The sequence below is a fragment of the Podarcis gaigeae genome, assembly GCF_964106915.1.
Source record: "Podarcis gaigeae genome assembly, chromosome: 7".
Classification (NCBI taxonomy): domain Eukaryota; kingdom Metazoa; phylum Chordata; class Lepidosauria; order Squamata; family Lacertidae; genus Podarcis; species Podarcis gaigeae.
In genome coordinates, this window is record NC_139683.1 from 74207056 (window position 1) to 74231683 (window position 24628).

Here is a 24628-nt window from a genome sequence, read left to right on the forward strand (position 1 = left end):
GCAGGGGAAAATAACTTCACTGTCTTTTAAAACAGTAATATGAACACATCCTCTCTTTTTTCCCTTCCTTCCTGGAGTCACATTTCTGTTTGGCTTGGAATGGTGGGATGGAAGGTGGTGGCAGAAATGGCTGTATAAGAGAGTTATTTGCTTTCAGCTGAAAAATGAAATCAATAATCCCTTTTTCTCTGGTGGGGAAAGGTTTGCGACTATAAAGAAGGAGGGAATTTCTTCACTAAACTCCATGCCAAATGGTGGTTATTTCATTAGCATATTGCAGCACTTCACCTACTACCAAGAGAGGAATCTCAGAGTAGGTGCTATATCATCCAGTGACACGGTTTAACTTTATATAGGATGTAAATATTCATGATCAGGTTCTACACTTTGCCATTCTTGGCTCGACCATGCATATTCATGGTTACACAAGAGAATAATTTGTGAATATTCATACGCTCCTTGTGATGAAACCAGGAAACATTAATACATAATTCATGTCAGCAAAGTATGGAAAACTATTTTGAAAAATGGCTGCATCTTACAGGCTGCACAATATGATTTTCCGCCCTCAAGGCCTAACTTTTTCTTAGACTCCCAAATCCATCTTTATCTCCTGTCATCAAGTGTAGAGGCCATGCCTTTCAGACTTACTTCAACTAGCCTAATAGGTCTATTTTGAGAAGGAGAAAAACCGAGCATGATCACAGAATTACAGGACTAGATTTTATTTGAACTGGACTTCATGCTCTCCAACCCCAAGTCCCTAGGTTGAATGGATTCTCTACATAACAATTCACATTATGCCACCTTTTCAACCATATCATTCATATTATAGCCCTTTTGATGTGCCTTTATAGCCAAGTGGGAACCAATTCTGTATGGTGTGATCCCACAATGTGTGTGTGTGTGTGTGTGTGTGTGTGTGTGAGAGAGAGAGAGAGAGAGAGAGAGAGAATGAATGAAACATTAAAGTTCATGGTCTCAGTTCTGTAGGTCTTTCTCACTCAGCTGGCACCCTGCTTGGATGGAGAACATCAACATAATATTTATTCAATTGATTTATATACCATTGCTAATCATAAACAACTCTAGAACAGTTTACACACAGTGAAATTTATCATCAAAATGCAATTTAACAAATTAAAATGATAACCCACACCAAACCAACAGCAGAAAGGCAGTCTGCAATTACAAATGTGCTACTCGGATCACCCAAAATACTTAATGAACAGCTAGATTGTCAGCTGAACCCCTCCATGCATTGTTGGTGCCAAATGGAGTTCAGTAACCAAGATGCCACCACATAAAAGACCCTGAGTCATCACCCAATGTCTAACTGGTGGGACCTTCAGAAAGGCCTTTCTTGCAGACCTCAGGGCCCAGTCAGGTTGATCAAGGGAGAGGTGTTTTGTTTCTTCAGATATCGGAGTCCCAAGTCATTCTGGGTTTTATATGTCAGCAGCAACACCTTCAGTCGGCCCTGGTAGCATCCAGACAATCAGTGCAGATCTTGTAATACCAATGATATTCAGTTGTGATAGGCTATGTTGCTCAACATCATGGTGGCCACAATTACTTTTTTGTAGAGTCTGGACCATTTTCAAGGGCATCCCAACTATTAATGTGTTAAAATACTCAAGCGAAGAGAATGGGTGATTGTGAACAGGTTGTCTTGGTCCCGCAATAGCCATATCTATGAAGCAGCTGTAGCTGTGGAAAAAAACATACCCATGACACTTACGTTACAGAGAAATGAAGCCAGAAGCCTGGAAATGTGGAAATATGGTTTTACAACAGAGACATGATGACTAAAATGCCACACAGGCATTGTCCAATGAAATGAATGTTATCTAAAGGTTTGTAGTTCTTTCAGAGAACATTTTGCCCACCCCTAAAATGGCACAAAGCTCTCTGAACATTATGAAAATTTGGTATATCCCAATAGAATAGGGTAGTGTTTGGGCCTAACAAAATCTACACAGGATCATTATGGGAATAAGCCCCAGTGAAGCTTGGGCATGCACCTCACTCTTCTTCTCATGCTGCCACAAAGGAACCAATGGAAGCTTTTACCTCCATTTTTGATAAACCACAGTTTTGCATTTTGCCTGCACCCTAAACTATGGTTCATCTTAACTATGGCTGGTTGAAGCAAGCTTCTTCCTTAAACCAAATCTTAAAATTGGCTCATTAAAACAACAACAACACTAGTTAAGGCAAACCAAACTTTGTCCAGATTTGAACATAAAAGATAAATTGCAAAAATGGAAGTGCGAGCTTCTGATCTACTTGCAGCCATGCCAGAGGAGGAAAAGGGAGGGGCAAGCCTGTGGCTTGCTGTCACTCATTCCCATAACAATAAATAGTTTATTATTATGCTCAAATGCAGCCAATATTTAGTTGTTTCTAATTAATGCTAGGCTAGCACCAGATGCATTCTATATTCTGTGGTTTTCAAATTCTTGAAAGCATTCAGAACTGAGTAAAAATGTACATGGAATTCAAAAACTGGAAGAATTACTAAAATTAATGAAGTGGCAAGAGTAAAATATAACTTAATAGAGAGAAATAATTCAGGAGGATGGAAAAAATTAAATGCTTTTGTGGAGTTCTACTATGGAAAAGTAATTACACTCCTGGAACACAAATATGTAACATTCTTCATTGTGCATTGTGGGCGTCTTTTGTCCTTTTCAAAAAACCAAATAATTATTTCTATTGCAGCAGATGCTGCTATTCACTTAATTTTCAGGAACGAAGAATAAAAACAAGGTATGCAAGGTTCTACTGCCTACTCCACAACATGAAATTATTTTAATTAACATAGACTGGGTTTCCTTGAACATAACAGCATGAATTCAGAAGACAAAAAGTCTTAAGCGACAGATGACATGCATGGTTTCTGCAAAGAGAATGCAAATACTTAATAGCAACAGCTGTTTTAAAATTAAAATATTTGAGTTTACTCAGATTGTTTGCTCTCTTTCCTTTTCTAACATCACACACAAACATATTATCTTTCCTGACAAAGGCCTAAGGAGCATATTTTATCACCCTTGGCTGATACACCAGCTGGAACCATTGGTAACCTCAATACTGTACTAGGCTATTCTTCTTCATCTTATATGGGGCTTCCCTTAAGGTTTGTTCAGAAGCAGTAGCTAGTGATGAATGTGGCAGCTGGGTAGTGGCTGCTTACAGACCATACATCTAATGCACACCCCACCAAAAATACGCACCCCAATGCAAATCCACCACTAATCCTGGGAACTGTGGTCTGATAAAACTACTGGTAATTGTAGCTCTGTGAAGAGTAAATTAAAGTTCCCAGGGTTCTTTTGTGTGGGCTGGGGGAATGTGTTTTAAATGTGTGATATGTGGAATTGCCAATGTGTTTGGGGCTACTGCTCACATAATCTTCTATTGTCTGGATCCGGTGATCTCAGGGAATCTTTCGTGAACCTTCCTGCAGTTTCTGAAGCATTGGCATCCCAAGAAGAAGAAGCTTCTCAGTCGTTACTTTGCAGGAGCAGAACACCCTTCAGTGAAGGCCTGGTGTCAGCACCTGTCACCTGTTGGCAGCTTTCACCCTTTTTATCAAGTGTTTTCTGGCAACAGGCCACCATTTTATTTCCCTATAATGCCCCAGAGTGACACTATTTGGAAGGTATTTGGGGAAACAAAAATGAAGACTTCTAGACACCTTTCCACAACTCAAGGACAACTTAGTTTTACCATCAGTTAAAGCCTCAGCACCTAGGACTTGCCGATCGAAAGGTCGGCGGTTCGAATCCCTGCGGCGGGGTGCGCTCCCGTTGCTCGGTCCCAGCGCCTGCCAATCTAGCAGTTCGAAAGCACCTCCGGGTGCAAGTAGATAAATAGGGACCGCTTTCTAGCGGGAAGGTAAACGGCGTTTCCGTGTGCAGCTCTGGCTCGCCAGAGCAGCGATGTCACGCTGGCCACGTGACCCGGAAGTGTCTCCGGACAGCGCTGGCCCCTGGCCTCTTAAGTGAGATGGGCGCACAACCCCAGAGTCTGTCAAGACTGGCCCGTACGGGCAGGGGTACCTTTACCTTTACCTTTAAGCCTACTGGAACCTCACAGATCCATGAGGGGATCCAGCTTCTCAAGGGTTTCTCAAAGCTGTCACCAGCCATTCTTCCAAGACCGCATGTTTGGTTCCTGACATTCTGCAAAAAGCTTAACTCATGTTTTCATATGCTTTTGTTCGTTCTTCTGTTTTGGTTTTCTGTTCTGGATTATTTCAATTTTCAGTTGCGCTTTCCCGTTGCTTTCATTTTGTTTTAGTGTTATACACACAACAACAACAGCCCATACAATAGTTTTGAATTCAGAAACATAAAGCACTCTTGGCTTGGATTGATGTAGAAGCCTTTATGCTTTGCTGCCTTTGCACTCTGGCTCCATCTTCTGCTTCTTAGAAAGCGTTTGGAGCAGAGGCATTTATTAGCCCCATCATTCATGTCTGCTGGCTGACAGGGCTATGTGTCTAAGAGCTTTGGTTGCCAAATCTGTTTATGATATGCAGTTTTCAAGATGAAGCAACATTCTAGAATGGTGAAAGCTGAACCTCAGTGCTTTCTTGGCATGGAGAATGAGAAACTCTTCCAGTGTAATTGTATTGCGCACAAGGGATCTAAGAAAGACCACATTCTAGGAGTTATCTGGGCATTTTCTTTTCTGTGAAACATTTTCTAGTTTTCCAATGAATCATGCTCCTGAATTGAATTCAGAGTACAATTTAGAAACAGCCTATTGTACATTTATTCCATTCAAAATACACTGCCAGCTTCATATTCCGGCACTATCGGTGGAAGAAGGGTTGCACCAAAATGGTGGTGGATATACATATTGAATGCAGGTTCCTAGAGCCATAGGATGAGTCCACCATGTCATCTTCAAGACACTTTCCTACTCTGTCAAAAGAGGAGACCAACCAGATGCAGTAGTTATGGAAGATGCAGCCCATGGGAAAGAGGAAGGAGATAAACTACTACCAATGCTGCATGGAAGTTGCATGTGCTTAGGGAATAGTATTCCTCACTTACTGCCCGGACACTGAGGTCCAGCTCCGAGGGCCTTCTGGCGGTTCCCTCACAGCGAGAGGCCAAGTTACAGGGAACCAGGCAGAGGGCCTTCTTGGTAGTGGCGCCCGCCCTGTGGAACGCCCTCCCATCAGATGTCAAAGCGATAAACAACTACCTGACATTCAGAAGACATCTGAAGGCAGCCCTGTTCAGGGAAGTTTTTAATATGTGACATTTTAGTGTATTTTTCATCTTTGTTGGAAGCCGCCCAGAGTGGCTGGGGAAACCCAGCCAGATGGGCGGGGTACAAATAATAAATTATTATTATTATTATTATTATTATTATTATTATTATTATTATTACTAGAGGAGGAGGGAATCCAAGATGACCTTTAGAAGTTAGAGGCAGGATTGCCTCACAATTGTCTAAAGACCATTTGCTGAAGTTGTGCACATGCCAGAATTATTTGATAACTAATCCTCTCTCCTGGTCTTAAAAGTGGAATATAAATAACATTTGCCCTTGAAATCTTTCCATTCCAGGAAGTTGCTTTTTGATAGGATCAAGCAGAGGTTATAATTGAAGTCGGTTTTGTGATTTCTGTCCAGTTCTTGATATGTATTTTGCATAATAACTCACCCCACACTGACTGACAGTATTTAATGAGAACAGCTATTCCCACATTGTTTTAAATGTTAGAACCCTTTTTCAGTAATAGGTTACCTGAGCCAAGAAATTGAAGCTGTTACAAGTACCTGAACTCTAAGGGTCTGTGGAGAATTTAATAACAAGACATTTCACTGCGAAAAAACATACAGCAAGTGAGATAACATATTCTTTCATTCGGACCAATTGGTCTTTTTAGAAGAAAGTACAAAGGATTTTCATTCAAATGTGGTTGTCTAGAATATATGTATACTGGTTAAACAGCTGATGGGTTGTTTAGCTGAGTCCGAGGGAGCAAACCTGCTGGATTTCAGGAGAAAGAAATAATCAGTGACAACAGAAATCATGTTAATTGGACTGCAAGCCATCATTTTGTTGTTGTTGGGAGCATTCATGCTAGTCCAGCTGTCCAGAATAAGAAGAATAACAGGAAACCTAACAGGGGTCAGGGGTCAGTGAACCTGAGGCAAGTGGAGCAGAGGATCCTGTGTTATATCCCAAATTGGGATTGGGAAGAAATTAATTTTAAAGCATAATTATGTGTGCCTTTAAAACTTGCTTTCATTTAAAAACCAGTTGAAGGTATTGTTTCATATTTTGTGGAACCAAGGTAACTGTTACATTCTTTAAGCTTTATGATTTATTTTTAGAGGTATTATTTCTTAGTCTTCTAATCAGGCCCCTTTACTCTCGCTAAGATATGTGACCCTGCAGGCATTTTCTGTATCATCCTGTTAATCTTCCCATTTCAAATTGCTAATTTATTCTGCTAAATGGTGGTGAGAAGATTATTACAATCAGGCCCTTGGGGGAGTTACCCAAACCCTTCATAGCTGGCTATGACCAATTTTCAAAATACTTTGCACATAAAGACATTTATATGCATGCCAAGTTGAACACTTAAGTTCTAACAGGATCAGCACTGGATATACCTCTGATTCCCTCGTTTGTGAATACCTTTCAGCTTGTTCAACCTCAGCACAGAGAGAAATGGAGAAGTCAAGCTGACTGGGTATGCTCAACCCTTACTCTTGGTACTAAAAACTCCATGACTTAAGGAGAAAATAGGTGCTTCTTTTAGGGAGGCAGCTGAGCCAAAGATTTGGTGATGTGTTATCAGTATGCACATATTAAAGGTAAAGGGACCCCTGACCATTAAGTCCAGTCATGGACGACTCTGGGGTTGCGGCGTTCATCTCGCTTTACTGGCCGAGGGAGCCACCGTTTGTCCACAGACAGCTTCCGGGTCATGTGGCCAGCATGACTAAGCCACTTCTGGTGAACCACGGCAGTGCACGGAAACGCCGTTTAACTTCCCACAGCAGCACTATTTATCTACTTGCACTTCGTGCTTTTGAACTGCTAGGTTGGCAGGAGTTGGAACCGAACAACGGGAACTCACCCCGTCTCGGGGATTCGAACCGCCAACCTTCTGATCGGCAAGCCCTAGGCTCTGTAGTTTAGCCCACAGCACCACCCACATCCCCACAGCACCACCCACACATATTACTCAGATCTAAATCTTTCATTTCTATTTCCTGATCCTAAGGAGAGCTTACAGATCATGAACCTGTGTTTGAAATCAGTTTGGCAATGAATGTTAATAAATGTTAATAAACAAACTGAAACTTAACTCTGACAAGATGGGTGCGTTATTGGTTGAGAATTCTTATTTGAACAGAGGGCTACAACCTTTTGTGAATGGGACATTATTCACTCTGAAGGATCACTATGGGAGTACTCTCACCTACAGTGCATGTCTGGTGGTTGTAGTGTCTTGGGCTTTGTAGTGCCATCAACTTTGGCTGCTTTACCTGCTGATGATCCTCTTCATTCCCAAGTTAAACAGCACTGTACTATTCTCATCGGGATGTGTGTGGGCTGCCTCTGAAGACAGCATGAAAGCTTAAATTGGTCCAGAACTCAGCTGCCAGGGTCTTAATCAGAGCAAATAACTTTGAGCCCTATAGAACTTTCATTGGCTATCTATTTGTTCCTAGGCTCAATTTAAAGTGCTGATATTGACTCCGTAATGGCCCATGAAGAGGATCTCTCTTTATCCGCTTTTAGATCTGTTCCAGGTACTTATGAATTTGTGATTTTGATTCTTCTATGTAAACTTGCTGATATAATCTCTTCAATTTTATTGGGAATTTTAATAATAATAATGATTATCAAATATATTGTAATTTACTGAGGTTTCTTCTTTTTATAGGTCACTTTGATCATGATTTATAGAAAAGCAGGGCAGTGAGAGATGAGTGAAATCTCTAACAAACAGAATTTATGAGTTCCCATAGCATGAATCATGGTTGTCTTCTTGACATTATGGGGACCTGAACAGCTTTCTCTTTGAAAGCTGTAATTCTCCTAGTGATTTAACCTTGAATATAACTATTCTTCTATTTTTACTTTAAGAATAGATTTTCAGTGCTTTCATTTATTTGATCTATCACTGTTGTCTGTAATTTACTTGATTCCAAACTTTGACTGACTGAATGACTGAAACTATGAATGGATGAAGCACAAATTAATAAGTACACCACTTCCTAAACCAACAGTGGGAGCACATTGGAGTGTGTACGCAGCCATTTGAAGATATATTTTAGGGGCAAATGGGAAGTTCAAGTTTATTTATAGTGCAAGTCTTCTATGCCCATTTCAAGCAGTTTCATTTTTATATTGGCAATTTTGGATACCATTTTTCTAGAATAATTCATTAAAATGAGCACATTAGCTGTAATCTGTCAGGTTTTCTGTGATCATCTGAGCAAATTTCCTACATATTCACCTGTGCAATAAATGTAGATTACATATAAAAGTTATATAAGACATCTCATATGATATGGCAGCTCTCCTCTCCATGAGAAGAGATGAAGGTCTATGCTTGTAGAAGGAGGTCCATTCTTGGAAGCTCCCTTCCAGGCAATGCTGAGAGAACTGTCCATGGTGCTTTTGTTGGTGTAATATGAACAGTGGGTTAAATTACACAGTGCTTGGTCTCACGTCTTGAGGTACCATACCCCCCACATCAAATGTTCTGCCCTAGGCTCTGTGGTTAAACCCACAGCACCACTCGTGTCCCTAATGGTAAATATATTTATATCCTATTGATTTCAATGGAAATGGTAACTTCTCCACTGAAATCAATGGGATTTGACGTTGCTTAATTTTGGCTGACTTCTTCTGAGAATCTTGACATGTGCACATGCTTGAGTGTGTGCGCATGTGTGCACATGCATATCATTTGCAGCCAAACAGATGGATTTTATCTATTGCAAGCCTAGTTCACCACCCCTCCCAAACCCTCCCATTTAACTTGTATTTTTAAGATATCTGTGGGATTTGTAAAAAGTACTGAGATGAAACTGGCCTTGCTCTGAACATGTTGCCCTTCAGCTTAAACATCCTACAGCAAGATTCAGGAAACTATGTGATGTGCAGAGATTAAAGGCTCTAAGGGTTACATAGAAAAGAAGCAAAGATTACCTTTCCTTTTTTTTTTCCAGAGGTCTCTTCCAGAGGAAAGCTCAAGTGCTAATTATCTCTTGGTTCTATTCCATATTTCCCAATACTTTAGTAAAAGTGTGTTTAAGATTAAGCCTTTGTCACTTTAAATGATTGTCCTTAGGAAATGTAGCCTCATCTACATGCAACGTTCTTCATGTTCAATGTGTCTATATTTAACTTGCCTACAACTTAGAGCTGAAAGATCACATCCTGATGACAGTGGAAAGGGGTAGCTGGAACTCATAGCAATATTTCCTAAACCTTTGATACATGGAGCAATGGGACCCCTTCCCAGATATTGAAATCGGGGGCTCACAACTACGCTTCCTTTTAAATATATAATGTGCATTTTCTCAGCTACCAGGACAATGTGTGAGCATTCTCCTTGCAGTTCTAGGTTAGTATACTTTTATTCATCCTGTGTACTAATCCTCAGAGTATCAGTGCCTATATAAGCCAAAATAGGTATAAAGGGGGGGGGGGCGTCAGCAGACTGTGGTACTCCAAGGTTTGCAAAACTACACAATCCATTTAGAAAAGAATCAAGGTGATAATTTAAAAAAATCACAGCATTTTTAGTGACAATGGAACACTCTGACTGACAGCGGGGGATGGAAAAGCAGGAGAGAGGGGTAATTATTGTTGTTGTTATTATTATTATTATTATTATTATTATTATTATTATTATTATTTAAAATTATATAATACCCTTCATCTGAAGATTGCAGGGTGGTTCACAGCATAAGAATACTGGATAGAAACACAAAATTCTTAACAAAGGAAGAACAAACCAAACCAATAATCCCCCGCCCACAAATTCATTTATAGGATGTTAATTAGCCCAAGAAGGGACACGGGTGGCACTGTGGTGTAAACTACTGAGCCTTGGGCTTGCCGATCAGAAGGTTGGTGGTTTGAATCCCCATGACGGGGTGAGCTCCCGTTGCTCGGTCCCAACTCCTGCCAACCTAGCAGTTTGAAAGCACGTCAAAGTGCAAGTAGATAGCTCTGGCAGGAAGCTAAACGGCATTTCCATGCACTGCTCTGGTTTGCCAGAAGCGGCTTAGTCATGCTGGCCACACGACCTGGGAAAACTGTCTGCGGACAAACGTCGGCTCCCTCAGCCAGTAAAGCGAGATGAGCGCCGCAACCCCAGAGTCGTTCACAGCTGGACTTAACTGTCAGGGGTCCCTTACCTTTTAAGCAGCCCAAGGTCAGGTTGAAGAGGAATGTTTTTGCTTGGTGCTTAAAGGTGTAGAATGAAGGTGCCAGACAAGCTTCCCTGAGGAGAGCATTTCACAGATGGGGAACCACTACAGAAAAGCCATTCTCATATTGGCACTCGCCAAACCTCTCATGGAGGAGGCATATCAAGATGATGATCTCAAGTAGGTTTTTATGGGGAGAGGCTGTCCTTGAGGTATTGTGGTCTTGAGCCATTAAAGGCTTTATGGGTCAATATTGGTAGGCCTGGAAGTAGGCCTGGTAGCTAATTGGAATGCAGTGTCCTGGAAAATTTTGTGGCACTTTGCACTTGTTTATTGTATTTAAGTACATTTATAACTCAACTTTGTTCCTTAATATGGAGTTCAAGGTGCCTGTGGAACTGAAAGCAGCACTATAGTAAAATGCAAGGTAGCAAGGAGGATAATGCTATTATGGCTACTAGCCATAATGACTATGCACTGTCTCCATAGTCAGAAGCATCAGTTCTTCTGAATACCAGGTTCTGGAAACCATGGAAAGGGAGAGTGTTGTTGTGCTTGGGTCCTGCTTGTGGGTGGTCCACAGGCATCTGGTGGGCCACTGTGAGATGCTGGACTAAATAGGTCATTGGCTTCATTGCCAGGAAGCCCCTCATCTAGGACTGAGTAGGCCCACAGCAGCCTAGGTTCAGCAAGGTTTTATCATCTGCCCTGGGAGTTGCCTCTCAGGAACCAACTCAGTCAGTGATGGGGTCATGCTTTCTGGGCAATAGTGATGCTTCTGGGATTCCCCATGCTTGTCAACTATTGCACAGGCTATGTGAAGTAATCTCAGTATATCCTCATTTTCTTCTTTGGGTTATTATCATTTCTGATATATCGGCGGAGGCAGCAGACTAGATGGGCATGGTAGAGGAGAAAATGCAGTTTTCTCAGTTATGAGGGCAGAGAGCAATATATGAAACCAGCACAGCAGCATAATTTTTCAAGGCAACCACTTTGTTATAATCTGACGAGAGGAGAGCTGCACATTACCCTTCACCCCTGAGAACCTCTTTGCTCAGTCACATAGTATTCTGAGAATACTTTCCCATTGTTCATCTACATTTTATTTTAGCAGTTCCCACTTCTGCATGGGTGCTTCTGGCAGTTTATGTAATATGTGGGAGGGGCAAATGACATAGTTACTCATCACACCATCTCTGCCTCACTAGCTGGATAACCAGTTAAAGACAAAAGGACGGGGTGTCAACAACATAGTGTTAACAAAATGCCAGTGGTGTCTCCTGGGAGCCAGTGTGGTGTAGTGGTTAAGAGCGGTGGACTCATAATCTGGTGAACCGGGTTCGCTTCCCTGCTCCTTCACATGCAGCTGCTGGTCACACTTCTCTGAAGTCTCTCAGCCCCACTCACCTCACAGAGTGTTTGTTGTGGGGGAGGAAGGGAAAGGAGATTGTTAGCCATTTTGAGACTCCTTAAGGGGAGTGAAGGGATGCGGGTGGCGCTGTGGGTAAAAGCCTCAGTGCCTAGGACTTGCCGATCGAAAGGTCGGCGGTTCGAATCCCTGCGGCGGGGTGCGCTCCCGCTGCTCGGTCCCAGCGCCTGCCAATCTAGCAGTTCGAAAGCACCTCCGGGTGCAAGTAGATAAATAGGGACCGCTTACCAGCGGGAAGGTAAACGGCGTTTCCATGTGCGGCTCTGGCTCGCCAGAGCAGCGATGTCACGCTGGCCACGTGACCCGGAAGTGTCTCCGGACAGCGCTGGCCCCTGGCCTCTTGAGTGAGATGGGCGCACAACCCCAGAGTCTGTCAAGACTGGCCCGTACGGGCAGGGGTACCTTTACCTTTACCTTTTTAAGGGGAGTGAAAGGCGGGATATCCAGTCCAAACTCCTCCTCCTCCTCCTTCTATTCATGTGATCATTCTCATTCCAGTGAAAATGCATCAGATTGGCTTAGATTAGAAGAACATAATAATTCCAAAACTGCCCCAAATATTCCTAAATTCATTTTGGAGGTTCCTGCTGCATTTCAGGGAGCTTTGGTGAGAACTTACTTCAGTTTGGACAAGCACTGAAACTTTCCAAAGTGGACTATTTCAGCTTGAGATTCAGGAATCATGCAAATCTGATAAACCGCCCTAAGTTTAATGATGATGATGACACAGTGCATTTGTGTGTATTGTATCTGCAGCTGGTTCATGTTGCATTTTCTCCTTTTGATTGCTCTTCCAATGCATTGGATGTTTTGTTACTATTCCATTCTGTGTCAGCTTGAGGCTTTGGCATAAAGTGACAACTAGATTGACTAATCATAGCAACATACCCTCCAATATTCCGCTGACGAAAATAAGGACTTGTGTCTTTCGATACCAAGCTCTTACGGAAGCTAGTTGACTTTGGACCACTAGTTGACATGGCACCACTGCAAGCCCCAGCACTGGCTGCAAGTGTCCCCTCATTTTCTTCCCTGAGCATGGTAGCAGCATTGGAGGGGGAAATAAGACATTCCAGGATACAATCAGAAGCCAGGAGGGCTTCAGTGGAAATCAGGACAGTTGAGGGGTATGTAATAATAGAAGGAGGCTGCTGGGTGCTTCTGTTTGTGTGGTCCAGAAAGTAGTGGCTCAGTATACTGGATGCACCAAACACAACATTTGTTTGGTTATGGGCTAGCTGTAGGCAGAGTGGCCAAAGTGCTTAGCAGACTCCCTACGGAATGACTTGTCACTCACTCTCACACTCTCGACACAGAGTGTCATACTGTTATGACTTTGTTGTAAACAGCCAGAGTGAATTAACAGTGTGCCGTCCTCTTAAGCCCAACACAGCCTCTGAAATTCCCCTTCTCTCAGCTTAAAGAGAAACCTTGCTTCAGCCCCAGGCCTGCATTTAAGAACTCTGTCAGGGAGCTATATAGACACTTAATAAGCCTAAGTATTTATGAGGTGCCTCAATCAATAATCAACAGCCAGCAGAGTTTTTTAGTTTTGTATTTTTTAAAAAAGGATTCAGATATGTGCAACGAGGAAAAATAACTTTGATTTATTTTTATTTTTTTTAAAGAAAGCAGGTTTATTGGAGTTTGGGTGGAAAATACTGCCTGATGTGTTGTGCCTAATGAAAAGTTTGAAGTACAACTCAATGCCAGTAGTTTAAGACAAAACCAGGTACCGCCTGGTTGATACTGCACTGATTTTGATCATCCAGTCGCTTCCAGCTAGAAGAGAGTATGGGTTTAAATCTGCTTTTTATACTTTTGCATCCTCAAAATCGAAGAGTTTTTTTCTCATGCCAGCTAAGCTTGAACTGTTTCTATATAAGCATAAATATTAATGCTCCAATCTATAGGAGAGTTCCCTCTTTATGTTTTGCCCTACCAAGGACACACCAGAAGCAAAGTACTCCGATGGCTAAAATGTGTGGATGATAGTTTCAAGGTTTCAATATGCAAGGTTTCAATAACACAGTTCTACTACAGCACAAACTTCTCCAGTTATGGAGTCAAAACTATAGTGACTTTGGAAGTAATGGTATGGGTTCTGTCTCTTTTATCTGCATGCATGGCATGGCTATGTTTTGAATCACCCCCCAGTTCTTTTTCCTGTAGGAGCTTCCCTCTGTATTTTGTCAGACATATAAATTAGTAATTTCAATATAACTTCATGCTTCTCTTTTTATACCCCTGATAATGCCAGCACACACATAGCTGCCTTCAGAAGTCTTCTAAAGGATGTATAGGGTACTTATTTCCTTGGTTTGGGGGTCAGATAACTCCATACCCTCCAACATTTCTCCAATGAAAATAGAGATGTCCCAAGGAATTCCAGCATCAAATCAGAAACCGGGATGACTTCTGTGAATCTGGGACTGTTCGTGCAAAAATAGGAGCGTTTGGAGGGTCTGAAACTGTACATGAAATCTGTGAATGCATTGCAAAATGTACCGGTATATGTATATTTGCAAAATATATATGTATATATTTTTAATTAAAAGAAGATAGTAAGTTTGTTTGGTGCTGGCTCATGAAATTGTACCCCAAAACTACTGTCTGCCCCAGGAGGAAAATTTTTGTTGGCTCCATTCGGAAAGCCAGCATGATATTGTGGCTGCAGGACCATTCTACGATTGGGGGAACGAAAAGTTCAGATCACCATTCAGCACTGAATCTCACCGGGTGATAATGAGGGGGGGGGCATCTGGGAAATATCCATGCTGTACAAATGAGAGGGGGAGGAGGGATGAAGAACTGTGTTTCAGGTATGATGTGGAAGCAAGGCCACTTGGAACAGTTCTGCTTTCTACCCAACCTCATATTGGGGTATGGTTGGGGTTCTTCTGAAGAGGGCTCCTGTGTAATGTGATTTGCATTTGTGATACGTGCTAACTAACTTCCTTGGTGTGCCGGTGAGGTTCGGATTATTGTCTTTTATGGTTTTGTGTGAATTAGGGTTGTGAGATAAACTCCCATACAGTTGACTACTGGTATTGAAATAACATTGTGATAAGTGTTTCAGCAAGGCAATACAGTGGTACCTTGGGTTAAGTACTTAATTTGTTCCGGAGGTCCGTTCTTAACCTGAAACTGTTCTTAACCTGAGGTACCACTTTAGCTAATGGGGCCTCCTGCTGCCACCACACAATTTTTGTTCTTATCCTGAAGCAAAGTTCTTAACCCAAAGTACTATTTCTGGGTTAGCGGAGTCTGTAACCTGAAGCGTATGAAACCCGAGGTACCACTATATACTGGTGAACAAAAGGTTGAGACTTGATGGTTTCCCAGCCAGCAGCTCAGCTAAACAGATACTTTGCGGATACTTTTATACAGTGGTTTCGCTCCTTCCTCCTGGGCCGTGTTCAGAAAGTGGTGGTGGGGGATGAGTGTTCAGACCCTTGGGCCCTCACTTGTGGGGTACCTCAGGGTTCCGTCCTCTCCCCCATGCTTTTTAACATCTATATGAAGCCGCTGGGAGAAATCATCAGGGGGTTTGGACTGGGTGTTCATCAATATGCAGATGATACCTAGCTCTACCTCTCTTTCAAATCAGAACCAGTGAAGGCGGTGAAGGTCCTGTGTGAGTGCCTGGAGGCGGTTGGAGGATGGATGGCGGCTAATGGATTGAAGCTGAATCCTGACAAGACAGAAGTACTGTTTTTGGGGGACAGGGGGCAGGCTGGTGTGGAGGACTCCCTGGTCCTGAATAGGGTAACTGTGCCCCTGAAGGACCAGGTGCGTAGCCTGGGAGTCATTTTGGACTCACAGCTGTCCATGGAGGTGCAGGTCAATTCTGTATCCAGGGCAGCTGTCTACCAACTCCACCTGGTACGCAGGCTGAGACCCTACCTGCGCGCGGACCGTCTTGCCAGAGTGGTGCAGGCTCTAGTTATCTCCCGCTTGGACTACTGCAATGCGCTCTACGTGGGGCTACCTTTGAAGGTGACTCGGAAACTACAGCTAATCCAGAATGCGGCAGCTAGACTGGTGACTGGGGGTGGCCGCCGAGACCACATAACACCGGTCTTGAAAGACCTACACTGGCTCCCAGTACGTTTCCAAGCACAATTCAAAGTGTTGGTGTTGACCTTTAAAGCCCTAAACGGCCTCAGCCCAGTATACCTGAAGGAGCGTCTCCACCCCCATCGTTCTGCCCGGACGCTGAGGTCCAGCGCCAAGGGCCTTCTGGCGGTTCCCTCATTGCGAGAAGCAAAGCTACAGGGAACCAGGCAGAGGGCCTTTTCGGTAGTGGCGCCCGCCCTGTGGAACGCCCTCCCATCAGATGTCAAAACGATAAACAACTACCTGACATTCAGAAGACATCTTAAGGCAGCCCTGTTCAGGGAAGTTTTTAATGTATGATATTTTAGTGTTTTCTGGTTTCTATGGAATCCCTCCTCCCTCCTAACAGATAAGAAATGACATAAGCCCTCACACAAACCAGCAAACCCTTTCAGCTTCACCAATATCTTTCTTGCTCCTTTCCTCGGCCAATTTTAACCACTTGCAAGCATATAAACCAACTCTTTCAGTAGAACTTCCTGCTCTCAAAAACTCAACAGCTCCAGCAGCAAAGTAAACAGGGAACATAAGCAAAGAATTGGAAAGTGCTTCTTTCACACCCACCCCAACTGGTGGGGGGGGGAGGGAGGAGGAATTGTTGCTGTTTTTATTTTCCCCCTAAATAGCTTTTCTCCATATTAAAAAGGATGTTTGTTTGTTTATTGGAGACCCTCCACTTCCAAGGGCAGGCACAGTGGGGCCCTCTGCTGCTGCAGGAAGACCCGGTGAGGCCCTCCACCACTGTGGATAGGTGCAATGAGGCCCTCTGCCACAGGGATTCCTGGGTGTGCTGGTCCCGGGGGGAAGGTTACCGTTGGCGTAGTCAAAGTCCGGTCCTGGGTCACTAGCCTGGAAACAGTTCACAAGGAGTGGGGCGAGGTCCGAAGCAGGAAGCCGGGGGGGGGGGACAGGAACACTGGAGGGTCAGGTCTGGGTCCGGGCAGGAGAGGTACTCAACGATGTTGCTCCCGCAACCTGGGACTGGGCTGACTGGCCTTTATCTTCTCTGAGGCCAGGGGCGGTCCCGGCCCCCAGGAGACCCGCCTCTCCTGGCCTTAAGGCGAGCACTCCTCCTGGGAGAAACCAGTTCCCTCCGCCGCTCTGCCCTAAGCCTCTGCAGTTCAGGAGAGGCTGGGGAGTTACTGGACCCAGGGGGAGAATCACCTTCCTCTGGCAGGGCTGGGAGAGGCACACCTGTAGGCACTGTGTCCTTAATCACCTCTGGAGCTAGAGTGGAATCACCTGGTGCCTGCTCCTGAGGATCCGGCACAGGTGCAGGCACTTCAGAATCAAGGCCCTGCCCCAGTTCAGCCGGCCCTGGAGGCAGGGACTCCTGTGCATGCTGGGATTCCTCTGGTTCAGCCTCTGAATCGAATGCCCAGGCCATCACACTGGGAGTCCCTCCACCACTGGGATGCCCAACAAAGCCCTCTGCTTCCACAGGGATGCAAGATGGGGTCCTCCTCCCCCACAGGGAGGCCCGGCGAGGCCCTCCACTGCCATGGATATATATATTGTGATATATCGAGATCTTATGATGCTTAGTTGGTGATATATATCATGATATTGAAAAAACAGATATCGCCCAGCCCTAGTGTAAATGTGTTTAGACTGCACATTCACAAATGAGGGGCCTGGCCTGGATATTTCAAGTATGAATGAAGATGTCATGCAAACGAAATCATTTATATATTTTTTATTTCAGAAGAAAAAGATTGAATGAGAAGGCATTTCGTAACAGGAGAAGCTACTTTAAAATTTACAGCAGCATTCAAAAGGTAGGGTTTCTTTTTATTCTTCCCAATGTTGCTATTAATTTTACATGAGGAATGTCAGAATTCTTGTCACATCCATGTCCCTTTCTTTTAGAGGTGCTTGCTTTTAAGATGGAGAACACTGTGCAATACAAAAAAAGAGAGCATTCCTCTGTTTTCATTATTTATCTAACTGCTTGTTCTTCTCCATAAATATTAAAAGTATACTAGATACTGTTTGAGAATATCATGGGATAGAGAGAGTTATCTGATACTTTGATATATTTTATCATCCCCCTCCCCCAAATCAGACCCCTTCCTCCAATTATGGATAAAACAAGCTATATTTGAAGCTAAAGCTCTATTTCATGCAGTAAGAAAGAATGACATTTCTTCTAAATGCCAAGCAAAAGGTTTCCCCAATACAGGCAACAGGTTTAATTTTAATGTGGCATTCTTAGAAGGAGAGAAAGTTGATAAATCTAAACGGGTATACCGATAACCAGGTCTGCACAGTGTGTCCTGCTGTGTTATATGAAACTCACAAGTAATGTGTTATGGCCTGCCAGATGTTTGAAAACTCCCCTGTTTTTGCAAAACAAAAAAAAAAGCTGGTCTTGGAGACTGAGTGTGCTGCAGGCACACAGTCACAATGGTGGCAGATATCGTTAAAAAGTTTAAGTGATTTAGATTTGAGAAGTTGTGTGGCGGGAGGGTTAACTTTGCCTCCCCAAGGTTATCTCCCAAGTTTTTCAAAGCAGTTCTTTGGGGCTAGTTGTTAAATAATCAAAACCCAGAAGGAGATCCCAGTTACAGATAAACTTATACCCTCCAACATCCCATAGAGGAAAATCGGAATGCATGTCTTTTGGAGCTATGCGCTTGTGGGATCCAGGTGACTGGAATACGGGGATATTTCGGGGCTGTGCTCTCCTTGGTGCATCCTGGGATCCAATCAGAAGCTGGAGAGCAGAACAGTTGATGGGTATGTCATCTTGTCATATCTAGCTTTGGCCGTGAGATTGGCCCCATCCACATTTTTAATCGAGTGAAGCTCTTGCATATAAGCAAACACTAGCTTTTGTCTGCCGGAGTACAGTACTGTTTAAAACTGTGCTTAAGCCTGTCTAGAAGCACAGAGCTGTGACAGCATTCAGGTGTTTTGGAAAGGGGTACAGAACAAATGCCAGCAAAGAGCTTGCAAGCACCTGCTGCATTCAGGCAATCTGTGAAAAGCTAAGCGTCTCAGGATTCAAATCCAGCATTTCCCAATTCAGAGGGCTCTCTTTTTCTAGTCAAAGGCAGAAATGAAAGAAAGAAGCTCAAAAGCATAACATATAGTACACTGAAAAAGAGAGAAAAGAAATCTCACTATTTCTCTTGTTTGGGGTAAATTTGCTCCCTTGCCACTCGGGAGTGCAAATAAAGAATTGGAATTCAAAGTAAAAATAAAAGATTTTTTTATGCAGAAATTTTTAGGAAGTTCTTTTCCTCCCCAGAGGGGGAGAAAAAGTTTTGTTGTTCGATGTGCTGGCTTGCAGAGATTCACCTAATTACTTACAGAAGAAATGGACAAAAAAAGTCATGGAAGAACTTGGAAAAACACATTTGTGGTTCCTTATAAGATTAGCCCGGTTGGAGGTGAGATGGAAGAACACACAGAGTGCTCCAACTACAATGTCCTCATCCTGACCCACTTTAATTCTGAAGAGGGCTTCTAAGTCCAACTGGTTGGACCTGCTTAGCCAACTCCTTGTGATTAGGAACCCTGATATCATAAGGTTCCTGATCTTCATACATTCAGTCAAATGCCCCCCTTGAATGCCATTATTTTTGTTAACTGTTGATCAGCAATACCAAGAGGCACCAAAACATTCTGGCTCCCAGGTGCTCCTTGGTTTCACATGCAGTGATTATGTATTTCATCTCTTTCCTGACAACCCACCCCACCAGCCTCCTTCTGAAACAGGGGCAGTGGGAGGATGTATTAGTTGTAATGTGGTAGGTTTGTATTAAATTGACACTTCTTGCACATTTATCTTTTGAACTTCCCAGCCATTCCCAAGACGAAAAGCAAAACAAAGAAAACAGTAATAAGCAGAGAGGGCCTAAGATGGAAAATTGAAATGATAAAAATATATATAGTGAGAATGAATGAACTAAATGATTGACCATTTGTCACTCTTTAATCAGATTGTTGCACTGCCTGGTGGTAAGGGATGGGCTTAGCAACATGATTAATTCCTTCATGTGTGTGGATCTCCATGTGTGAATACCTGTGAACTTAGGAGAGATTCCCCACTGCATATAGTGGAGCCCTTTGACTCCTCCTCTTCCAGTGCTTCATCACATGTGCATAGTGTGAATGCACTTACTGTGATGTTTCTAGCCAAACTTTACATTAGGAGTGGGAGGACTGTGATGGACCTATAGTTCAGTCCAGCCAGCCTTGTTTTGCTCCAGGGCTCCAGGGCAGAAGCATCATGGGTTTATTGAAGGTTTAGTGGCTGAGGAAAGGAAAGTGGGTCATGCGGAATCTTTTACCAGGCTCCATTCAACATGGAACTTTTATTTTCTTCTTTCTTTCTTTCTTTCTTTCTTTCTTTCTTTCTTTCTTTCTTCCTCTCTCTCTCTCTCTCTCTCTCTCTCTCTCTCTCTCTTTCTTTCTTCCTTCCTTCCTGTCCTTCCTTCCTTCCTTCTGCTTTTCTTCTATCATGGGTTCCAAGGTGGCATACATGTATGATCACCCAGATGCTATTCACCCATCTAGGCAATGAGTAGGCTTAGACCTGCTTAGTTCCAGCTAGTGTACCTTCAGATAAAAGCATGGTTTTCTTTTAAAACAATTACATCATAATGGGAGAGTAGTGGTAATGTGATTCTATCCAGTAAAACCAACTACCAAGGAGTGGGAAGGTTAGCTTCCTCAGAAAGGCTGGGGAAACCGAGCCAGATGGGCAGAGTACAAATAATCAAATTGTTCTTCTTGTTGTTGTTTACTGGGGCTTATCAGGCCTTTCAAAATGATCTGATAGGGCTTCACTGTGGAGCATGTGCTGCGCCTGGAGTGTACATTTAAACAGTCTTGGTTAATCCTGGGAACTATGGTTTGTTAAAGGTACCAAGAATTGTTAGAAGACTACGTTCCCCTTAAAGGTAAAGGTAAAGGGACCCCTGACAATTAAGTCCAGTTGTGAATGACTCTGTGGTTGCGGTGCTCATCTCGCTTTAAAAGCTGAGGGAGCTGGCATTTGTCCTCTTCTGCACAGTTTTTCCTGGTCATGTGGCCAGCATGACTAAGCCACTTCTGGCGAAACCAGAGCAGTGCATGGAAATGCTTTGTACCTTCCTGCTGGAGCGGTACCTATTTAGCTACTTGCACTGGCATACTTTTGAACTGCTAGGTTGGCAGGAGCTGGGACCGAACAACAGGAGCTCTCCCCGTCAAGGGGATGCGTACCACTGACCTTTCGATCAGCAAGCCCAAGTGGCACAGTGATTTAACCCACAGTGCCACCTGCATTTCCCTTATGGAGCTACAATTCTCTGTCAATTCCTCTCCCCAATAACTCCGAGAACTGTAGCTTTACAAACTACAGTCCCCAGGATTCTTTGGGGGAAGCCACAACTGCTTAAAGTGGTACTGCTTTAAATGTGTAGTGTGGATGGAGCCAAGTAAAGTAACAATAGGTTATATACACTCCCCAGCCCCCCAGTAAGCACAAAAATGATTTATTTCACTGCTGTAGAGAGTCCCCATATATCTGGAACTGCAGAGAAGAATGTAAAGTTGGCATCTCCAGACATACTTGAACCCAACAAGAGTACTTTTTTTCTAGAAATTAAGTGCCATGGGTAGCAGCAAATGCAGTGATGTTAGCTATTCATTTCTAGACGTTGTCTGTTGAGATAGCACATCTCTTCTGTGGTGATTGCATTTTCAAAGAAACTGAGTATTATCGTTGGAATGCTGAGAGAATTCAATTCGTCCTCCTATAATTGCTGGTCCAATTGCTGTGTAAAAGTGGATGTGCCAACATCACACTTCCTGAAGAGTGTCTTGAATAGAAATTATGGTGAAGAATATGTGTTGTTGATGTGTCTACCCCACCCCACCCCCCCGGTAATAATTTTGTGACCTCTCAATGTCTTTTGAGTTTTTATTATCTCACTCCACTTCAGAAAAAAAGTAAAGTTTACTATGGTGTATTCACAGTGAGAAGAGAGCCTGTCTATGGGAATGCTGCACCCCACAAGTGTGATATTGAGATCCTAGGCTACATTGCAGGCTGCTCCTGCTGGATTTTCTGCCTTTGGCTCTTTGAATCCTATGACAATAGCTGGAGAATACAATAACTGTTATTTCAGCTACATTACGTAGCAGTGTACTTCCCCTCTTCTGACTCACAGCATGCAGAGAGGCTTCAGCAGATTGAGTGTATGAGTTCAATAGCATGTCCAATGGTCAAGAAGGCAATTTATGTACATACTGTAGAGGGAAGTGAGAGGCAGATGGGGCTCCTAAACCTGGCTAGGTAATCCATCTAGGAGAAGAATTACTCTGCTCCTAAACCTCCGCTCCCTTGCAGGGCATCTTTGGGAAAAGAAAGGCTAAGGAATAAACACTACACAAATCCAGAGTGGAGTCCCTAAGATGGTTGGATGGCATCTTATACACCTTCTTCTGGCAACTCCTGCTGGTGCCAAACATATTGTTCTGCTTTCCTTTGGACCACACCAGTGAAGCCAAGAGGGGGTGTTGTCATTCAGCCAGCTCTGGACCTCCATACACACTGCCTAGGTTTGCACCCCAGGGACATCACTTCAGTGCTGCTAATGCAGTGGTTTGACTTCACCCCTGGTGGCAAGCTCCATTGTCTCTTGGGATGGGTGGATGCCAGCAAAAAGTAGGATCCCAGGAAGCTGCCTTACACTGAGAAGGTTGGATCAGACCATCTAGCTCAGCATTGTCTGCAGCTTTCCAGGCTTTCAGAAAGGGTTCTTCCCAACCAAACTGGTGAATGAACCTGGGAACTTATGCATGCACATAAAGTTCTCTGCCACTGAGTTACAGCACATTTCACACCGAGGCATATTGTTCATAGTGAGAGTTCATTGGTATTCTGAACCTGGATGTGGTAAGTTCAGGATGTTCTCAGATCAAGTAAGAGTCCATAAAAGGATCATCACTAAGTCTTTGTCTGTTCATCACAGTGATAAATGGGCTAACCTCACAGATCTAAACAAATGCATCACAGAAAGTGATATTTACAGATGACATTGCACTATGCAGTGTAGAGAAACAGGAATTGCGAGAGCTTCCAAGCAGGTAGAAGATGTTATTAGAAGAGAGATCGATCGATACAGACAAGACGGATTATAGGAGTTGTGGGAACAACAAGGCAAGAAGGAACACCTTCAATTTAGAAAATGAACCACTGCGGAAAGCGCATGAATTTAAATTTCTAGGCTCTATGATTATGAGAACAAATAAGGAAAGAAGTTAAAATAAATTTCAGAGCCAATTGCTCAAATGGCGGGAAATTATTAGGTGGTGTTGGCATTTGCCAAGTACCTTGAGGAAGGAAGGCATATTAAACAATTGTTTACTCAGTTATGGTCTATGATGAGCTAGAAAAGAACACAGAGCTTATTTTCTCCACAGACTTAAATTTGTCTGTTATTCTCTTGCCCTGAGGAATCTGGGGACTGCAGATCTGTGGAGAGGATTAGGAGACTTTCACATAGACTACTCAACACCTTCTTTAAACAATTATTATAATTCTTTGGAAGAATCCATGATAGTTTATTGGTATACACCAGTTACTTGTATGAATCAAAGATAGAATCGATATGTATAGAATACAATATAGAAAGAAATTGGGTTTCCTAGGGAAAGAAGAGCGGTGGGCTGAGGGGAACTTCTATGTCAGATGTAGCATGAAATTATTACCAATATGTGATGTCTATAGTTGATTATCAACCTGATCCTCACAACCACCTCCATGGCAGCTGCTGCTCATGCTGACTTCAAACCCTTTTTAAAGCATGTATTGAATGTGTTTATGAATTGCCTTTCTGCCCTCAAGAGTATACACAATGATTAAAATCAATACAAAACAATATCGAAACCACCAGAACCATCATTCAAACAATTCTCAGAATGGAATTTAAAACTCTTCAAGAGACAGGTGTACCAAAGCAGTGTTTACAGCCTGCCTAAAGCTAGGCAAAGATGGGACTAATCTGATTTCACAATCAGAGCACTACTGTAGAAAATACCCTGTCCCAAGTATGCACCAACTTAGCCTCTCTTGGTGGGAGGGTGGAGGAGTCACACATCAGGTGCCTCTAATGATGACCATGAATTTTGGACAGGTTGGCATGGGAGAAGAAGTTCTTTCAGTTATTCTGGCCCCAACTCAGTTATAGGTGAGAAGCGGCTCCTTGAATTGTGCTTAGGAACAAATTGGAAGCCAGTGTAGATGATTCTAGTCTGGTGTCGTATGGTCCATAAAGCACCAGCCTGAAAACAGTCTGCTCAAGCTGAAGCTTTTGATTGCTCTTCAGGATCAGTCCCATGTAGAACACATTGTAGTATTCCAAATTACAGGTAAATAAGGCATGGATCACTGTAGCCACATCTGCTTTCTTGGCCCAGCTGGCACACCAACTGATGCTGAGCACAGTCTATCCTGGTCAAAACAGCCACCTGGCCTTTCAGCAGTTGCAGGGGGTCAAACGGTACCCCCAAATTGAAAACTTGATCCTTTAGATGGATCCCTTAGTGGAACTCCATCCATAACATGCTGTTACCTAAATCCAGCATTAGCTGTATATTGATTAGTTGTGCCTCTATTTTGTCCTGATTGAGCCTCAATTGATTAACT

At 43.2% G+C, this 24628-nt stretch overlaps 1 protein-coding gene across 4 annotated transcripts in view; it reads left to right on the plus strand.

The window, feature by feature from the left end:
• CDH18 (cadherin 18) overlaps positions 1 to 24628 on the plus strand; it is a 605089-nt gene that overhangs the window by 166690 nt on the left and 413771 nt on the right. For 3 of the 4 annotated variants that reach the window (XM_083747246.1, XM_083747247.1, XM_083747251.1), the window contains exon 2: positions 17690 to 17762. The gene's annotated coding sequence lies outside the window, so the exon portion shown is untranslated. The remainder of the gene's footprint in view (positions 1 to 17689; positions 17763 to 24628) is intronic. The other variant, XM_083747250.1, reaches the window with a different exon arrangement.